The 7509-nt window shown below is 42.7% G+C and overlaps 1 pseudogene; it reads left to right on the top strand.

The window, feature by feature from the left end:
• Positions 1–5088: 5088 nt before the first annotated feature.
• LOC136383137 (cleavage and polyadenylation specificity factor subunit 6 pseudogene) lies at positions 5089–6846 on the top strand (annotated as a pseudogene).
• Positions 6847–7509: the final 663 nt, after the last annotated feature.

Genomic DNA, 7509 nt, shown 5'->3' with positions numbered 1-7509 from the left:
CACTTCCTCCAATACAAAAGAAAATGGAATGGGAAAAAAAAATCAAGGGATTAATTCACAAATTTTACCCAAAAATGAATGACAGCTGTTTGGGAGTTCAATGCACTGATGTCCCATTAGGTTCAAAACATCCTGGGTCTTGCAATTATCTCGTAGATTTCATAAAACCTTGTTAGTAAAAACTTCACCCCCATAGTCTGGTCTCAGCCACTGAACTCACACACCTATACTGCATAGAACTGCTTCAAATGAATTCTTCAACAGGAAGAGAAGTCAAGTGGATCATTTTTCCCAGAATGTTTCACTTTTTTCTTTCTTTTTTCTGAAGCTGGAAACGGGGAGAGACAGTCAGACAGACTCCCGCATGCGCCCGACCGGGATCCACCCGGCACGCCCACCAGGGGCGACGCTCTGCCCACCAGGGGGCGATGCTCTGCCCCTCAGGGGCGTCGCTCTGCCGCAACCAGAGCTACTCTAGTGCCTGGGGCAGAGGCCAAGGAGCCATCCCCAGCGCCCAGGCCATCTTTGCTCCAATGGAGCCTTGGCTACAGGAGGGGAAGAGAGAGACAGAGAGGAAGGAGGGGGAGGGGGTGGAGAAGCAAATGGGCGCTTCTCCTATGTGCCCTGGCCGGGAATCAAACCCCGGTCCCCCGCACGCCAGGCCGACGCTCTACCGCTGAGCCAACCGGCCAGGGCCTGTTTCACTTTTTTCAATCTATCTCTCCATCCCCCATGGCAGGTAGGAGGGTTGGTTAGACATGGTATCTATGATTTTAGTTTGAAGTAAACGGAACAATAGATGGAGTGCGCCTAGAAGTTTGCTGGACATGGTAGAACACAAGCTTTAGAAATTGACAGCTGCTTTATACCCATAAACATCTTTCTCGTCTCTGTGTCCTTGGTGCATAGTTCAGGATTAGAAATGTAGGAAATGTGCATATAAGATTTTTTTTTCCTTTTTTCCTCCAAACAATAATGGCTTTGTCTTGTTCTTCTTGTACGCATATTTTATGTGCATACATTTTCATAGTTGAGGAAAATAAAAATGAAGAAAAAATGTTTAAAGAAAAAAAAATCAAAACTAATGAAAAATTCACCAGCCACATATGTCCACGATGAGTGTGTAGGTGAAAACCTTCCAGGAGACTCAATATGTCTATAACACATACTCACCTTGTGCCTGAATGGAATTAAGCTCCCATTCAGTCTTCTGCTTTTTGCCCTTAACAATATGGTGGGGAGATCTTGCGATGTCGGTGAGCACAGATTTGTATCATTCTTTTGACGTGGTGTATCAGGTTCTCTTCCATGAATATACCATAATGCATGTGACTTAAGCTCTTTTTTGGAGCTTCTGGTCATTTCCTTATTTCATTACCATCAATAATATTATAATAAATACCTTTATGCATGTCATTTAGATTTTTTTTAATGAAATTTGGGTACATATTACAAAATTATCTTCCAGAAATGTAGCAATTTTTGCCTCTTGTCAGCTTATTAAAATTTGCATTTCTCCACACCCTTACTAACTCTGGGAGCATCCATCATTAAATGTTCCAATATTTTGACAAAAAAATATATTTTAATTTTAAGTTTGGGGGCTTACTAAAATAAGGTTTTTGTATTTGGAAATATTATGATTAAGAGCCTATCATTCCCCAGGCATTATGATATATCCTGGGGCCATAAAAGTGTATTAAACAAATATGGTCCTTGTCCTTGTACAGTTTACTAATTCTAATGAAGACACAGATGATAAAAAAAATAAAATAAATAAGTAAATATCAATGGCAAAAGTGTCTAGGAAGGAAAGACGCATTGTGTTATGATAAAGTGTAGTGCTTGTAGACACTAAGAGTCCCAGCTAAGAAAATGACATTGAAAACAAAAGTAGTCCAATGGCATGCCTGGAAAATGACCAGTGCCTCTGTGGTTAGGAAATAGTGGGGGGGGGGGAGGAAGAAGGGCATGCCATCAGTTTAGAAAGGGGGTCAGGACTCAGGTAGTGTAAGGCATGGAGGGTTTGGAGGACTTTGAATTTTTTGCAAGTCCAGCAAGAAGTCACTGAAGGGTCCAAAGCAGGAGACTGACATAACCTAATTTATGTGTTTAAAAGAAGTGGACAGGAAGGGATATGGGAGCTGCAGTGGATCAGGTACAAGCCCAGGACTAGGTCCATGGAGATGGGGAGGAGGGACAGGCTCCAGATACATTTGGAGCTAGAAACAGTGATGGCTGGTGATGGTGGGAAGTGAAGTTTAAGTATGAAAAAGGATGACATCTGTATTTCTGATTTGAGCAGCTGAATAAATGATGATGACATTTGCTGAGATGAGGAAGGCTGAAGGGGAACAAGTATGGTGGTAAATCAGGAATTTCATGTTAGTATTATTTATAACAGTAAAAGTCAGAAACATACTAAATTTACAGCAATTGAGGTAGTTAAATAAGTAATGTTATAAACATATATTATGCCCTCCATAAAACTCATGATATTGAAGAACGGTTATATAGGAAAACATTCATAATATGTTAAGTGCAAAAAACCACAATACTGTTTATACAGAATGATCTATACAAACACAGGAGTAGATATAAATTAGAGATAGAGATAAAAATAGTAGAATGAAACACACTGAAATGTTCATAATGGTTGTATCTTGATAGTGAAATTACAAGCAATTTTTAATATTTTCTTGATGTTTTATTTTCCAAGTATCCTCTAATAAGCATATATGACTATCATCATCACACCAAAAAAGTCATTAAGAACAATCAGTTGACCAGCAGCAAAACACAGTCTAGATTTGGCTCACATCATAAGTAAAACACACAACCCATTGGAAACAGATAAAACACATTGTTGTCATAGCTGACGGCCTTGAAGATTACTGCTATTCTATTTATAGACACATGTTTTGTCAGATGAAATATGTGTATATTCCCAGGCTAATTAATGGAAGACTTAAGACTAGAATCCAAGTCTTCAGATTCACAGACAAGTGCTTTTTCTGCTAGACACAAAATTCATCTCAGCCTCAGGCTTGCTCATCGGATCTCATCATGAACCCTGAGACCAGCCGAGAATTCTGACAATTGCTCAGGGCCAACCCTGATCACAGATAAAGTAGGAGACCCTAACGTCGTATAATTTCAGGGGCAGCTAGCATTTTCATCCATCTTCTGCCCCTCTTCCATCTGCTTAGTTAACACCTGAAGTCCTTTTATTCCGCAATCAGAAATAAGGAGTACAAGTATATAAATATCTAATCATATGTTGTACAGCTGAAACTAATATACTATTGTATGTCAATGGTAATTGAAAAATGAAAAAAGAGGCCCTGGCCAGTTAGCTCAGTGGTAGAGCATTGGCCCAGTGTGTATATATCCCGGGTTTGATTCCCAGTCAGGGCACACAGGAGAAACACTGATCTGCTTCTCCACCCCCTCTTACTTCTCTCTCTCTCTCTCTCTCTCTCTCTCTCTCTCTCTCTCCCTTTTGCAGCCATAGCTCAATTGGAGTGAGTTGGCCCCAGGCACTGAGAATGGCTCCATGGTCTCCACCTCCGGCACTAAGAAGAGGTCGGTTGCTGAGCAATGGAGCAACACCCCAGATGGGCAGAGCATCGCTCCCTAGTGGGCTTGCTGGGTAGACCCCAGTCAAGATGCATGCAGAAGTCTGTCTCTGCCTCCCCTCCTCTCACTGAATAAAATAAAATAAAATAAATGAAAAAAGAAATGACTTACAAAGTACATATTGTGGGAGAAGTAACCCTTGGTTTAAATTCACCTGAGATGTTCAGATCTTTTATCAAATACTTTCCTGAGAAAGTTTTGAAACCTGAATACCAAATGCCTAAAAGTTAGCGAGGTAAGACTTGGGAGAAATGGTCAAGGGAACAAATATTTAAAGAATATTTCTGCCTGACCAGGCGGTGGCGCAGTGGATAGAGTGTTGACCTGGGATGCAGAGGACCCAGGTTCAAGACCCCAAGGTCGCCAGCTTGAGCACGGGCTCATCTGGCTTGTGCAAAGCTCACCAGGTTGGACCCAAGGTCGCTGGCTTGAGCAAGGGGTTACTCAGTCTGCTGAAGGCCCCCGGTCAAGGCACATATGAGAAAGCAATCAATGAACAACTAAGGTATTGCAACGAAAAATTGATGATTTAATGCTTCTCATCTCTCTCTGTTTCTGTCTGTCTGTCCCTGTCTATTCCTCTCTCTGACTCTGTCTCTGTAAAAAAAAAAAAAAAAAAAAAAAAGAATATTTCTGTGTACTAGTCACTGGGATAGTTGTTGTACATATACCCCAACAAAGCAGGATTATTATTCCCAATTGGCATTCATTCATTCATTTATTAAGCATGTGCTATAATTGCTCAGCACTCTTGTAGTTCCTGGAAATACTTCAAAAGTCAAAGCAGGCAAAGATCCTGCTCTCATGGAGCTAATTCAAGGTACTTGGGGGAGACAGACAACACATATTTTTTAAATGAATGTATCAGCAGATGGTGATAAGTGCTAAGACAAAAAGTAAAACAGAGTAAAAGGATAGCAAGTGAGAGGCTATAAAAAGTATGTCAAGCTTATACAGCTGGCAAGTGCTGAGCTAGGACCAAATTCAGGTCTGCTAGTCTCCTAAATGTCTGCTCATCCCCTTTGCACTCCTGTCTCCCTGAACAAATACGTTCCACCTGACCATTCTGCCTGGTGCTACCTTGTCAATGACCCCCAAATATCCTTATAGGTAGGCCCTCTGTAAACAATTGTCAGTCTACTGAGTCAAGTAAAATCCATTTCCTGGTAATTGTTCAGCATGATTGGTTTCTGTTGGTGCAGGATTAAAAGCTCCTTTAATCCCGGTAACTTCCAAAAACAAAAACAAAAAACCTCAGCCCATCAGTGAAATGGAATTAAATATCCCCTGAAATTTTTGGAGCTCTGGATTCCACTAAATGCAAACAACATAAATTTCTATTTCTCTAAAAAAGAAAACAAAAATGAGAATACACTGGAAACCTCAGTTACATGAGAGGTTTTTTTCTCCCTTAAAAAAAAAATATTGGGCAGGAGGCAGCGGCGGCCGAGGCCGAGGGAAGATGGCGGACGGTGTGGACCACATAGACATTTATGCGGATGTGGGCGAAGAGTTCAATCAGGAAACTGAATATGGTGGGCATGATCAGATAGATTTGTATGATGATGTCATCTCTCCATCTGCAAGTAATGGAGATGCCCCAGAAGACCGGGATTACATGGATACCCTCCCACTAAATGCTGGTGATGATGTGGGTAAAGGAGCAGCACCAAGTGTCGTCTATACATATACTGGAAAGAGAATTGCATTATACATTGGAAATCTAACATGGTGGACAACAGATGAAGACTTAACTGAAACAGTTCATTTTTTGGGAGTAAATGATATTTTGGAGATAAATTTTTTTGAAAATCGGGCAAATGACCAATCTAAGTGATTTGCCCTTGTTGGTGTTGGAAGAGAAGCATCCTCAAAAAAGTTAATGGATTTGTTGCCTAAAAGAGAACTTCATGGTCAGAATCCTGTTGTAACTCCATGCAATAAACAGTTCCTGAGTCAATTTGAAATGCAATCCAGGAAAACTACACAATCAGGACAAATGTCTGGGGAAGGTAAAGCTGGTTCTCCAGGAGGCAGTTCACGTGCAGCATTTCCATGAGGTGGTAGAGGACGGGGCTGTTTTCCAGGGGCTGTTCCTGGTAGGGACAGATTTCCTGGGCCAGCAGGACCAGGAGGGCCACCCCCACCTTTTCCAGCTGGACAGACTCTACCACGTCCACCTTTAGGTCCTCCAGGCCCACCTGGTCCACCAGGCCCTCCGCCTCCTGGTCAGGTTCTGCCTCCTCCTTTAGCTGGGCCTCCTAATCGAGGAGATTGCCCTCCACCACCAGTTCTTTTTCCTAGACAACCTTTTGGGCAGCCTCCATTGGGTCTGCTTCCTCCTGGTCCTCCACCTCCAGTTCCAGGCTACGGCCCTCCTCCTGGTCCACCACCTCCACAACAGGGACCACCTCCACCACCAGGCCCCTTTCCACCTCGCCCACCTGGTCCTCTTGGGCACCCCTTACACTTGCTCCTCCTCTGCATCTTCCTGGACCACCTCCAGGTGCTCCACCACCAGCTCCATATGTGAACCCTGCTTTCTTTCCTCCACCAACTAACAGCGGCATGCCTACATCAGATAGCCGGGGTTCACCACCTACAGATCCATATGGCCGACCTCCGCCATATGATAGGGGTGACTATGGGCCTCCTGGAAGGGAAATGGATACAGCAAGAACACCGTTGAGTGAAACTGAGTTTGAAGAAATTATGAATAGAAATAGGGCAATCTCAAGCAGTGCTATTTCAAGAGCTGTGTCTGATGCCAGTGCTGGTGATTATGGAAGTGCTATTGAGACATTGGTAACTGCAATTTCTTTAATTAAACAATCGAAAGTATCTGCTGATGATCATTGCCAAGTTCTTATTAGCTCTTTGCAAGATTTCCTTCATGGAATTGAATCCAAGTCTTATGGTTCTGGATCAAGAAGACGTGAACGATCAAGAGAGAGGGACCATAGTAGATCACGAGAAAAGAGTCGGTGTTATAAATCCCGTAGTAGGGATCGTCATGATGATTATTACAGAGAGAGAAGCAGAGAATGAAGAGAGACACCGGGACCGGGACAGGGACCGGATCGCGAGCGTGACCGAGAGCGCGAGTATCATCATCGTTAGAAGCTGAAGGAAAAGGAATACCTTCCAAGACAAAACAGTCTTCATGGGGGAAACATGACACTTGTCCAGCAGTTTGATTCTTGTGACTGAACTGAACCTGTAAGGATTCATCGATGAAATGAACAGGAATAGATCTGAATAAAGCAAATCTGCATAAATGGTAAAATTTTATTATTTTTTAAAATTAAAAAAAAAAAAGAAAAAAAAATATTGGTATTCTGTTAAATAATTTTTACCCTAGCCAGTGGTCGGCAAACTTGTTAGTCAACAGAGCCAAATATCAACAGTACAACGATTGAAACTTCTTTTGAGAGCCAAATTTTTAAAACTTAAACTATATAGGTAGGTACATTGTTATTAACTTAATTAGGGTGGAGTACCCTTTGTGGAAGAGCCACACTCAAGGGGCCAAAGAGCTGCATGTGGCTCATGAGCCGCAGTTTGCCGACCAAGGCCCTAGGCCAGGGGTCCCCAAACTACAGCCCGCGGACGCATACGGCCCCTGAGGCCATTTATTCGCCCTGCCACACTTCCGGAAGGGGCACCTCTTTCATTGGTGGTCAGTGAGAGCAAAGTGCGGCATCGCTCAAGTACAGTACTACTTCTGGTGATGTGGGACATATGCGTCACGGCTCCGGAAGCACGTCATATTACTTGTTACAACTAGCAGTGACAAATATGGAACCAGACATTGACCATCTCATTAGCCAAAAGCAGGCCCATAGTTCCCATGAAATACTGGTCAGTTTG

Source organism: Saccopteryx leptura, chromosome 11 (assembly GCF_036850995.1).
Source record: "Saccopteryx leptura isolate mSacLep1 chromosome 11, mSacLep1_pri_phased_curated, whole genome shotgun sequence".
NCBI lineage: Eukaryota > Metazoa > Chordata > Mammalia > Chiroptera > Emballonuridae > Saccopteryx > Saccopteryx leptura.
The sequence above is the reverse complement of the archived record's forward strand: the minus strand, read 5'-3'. Positions and strand labels throughout refer to the sequence as shown.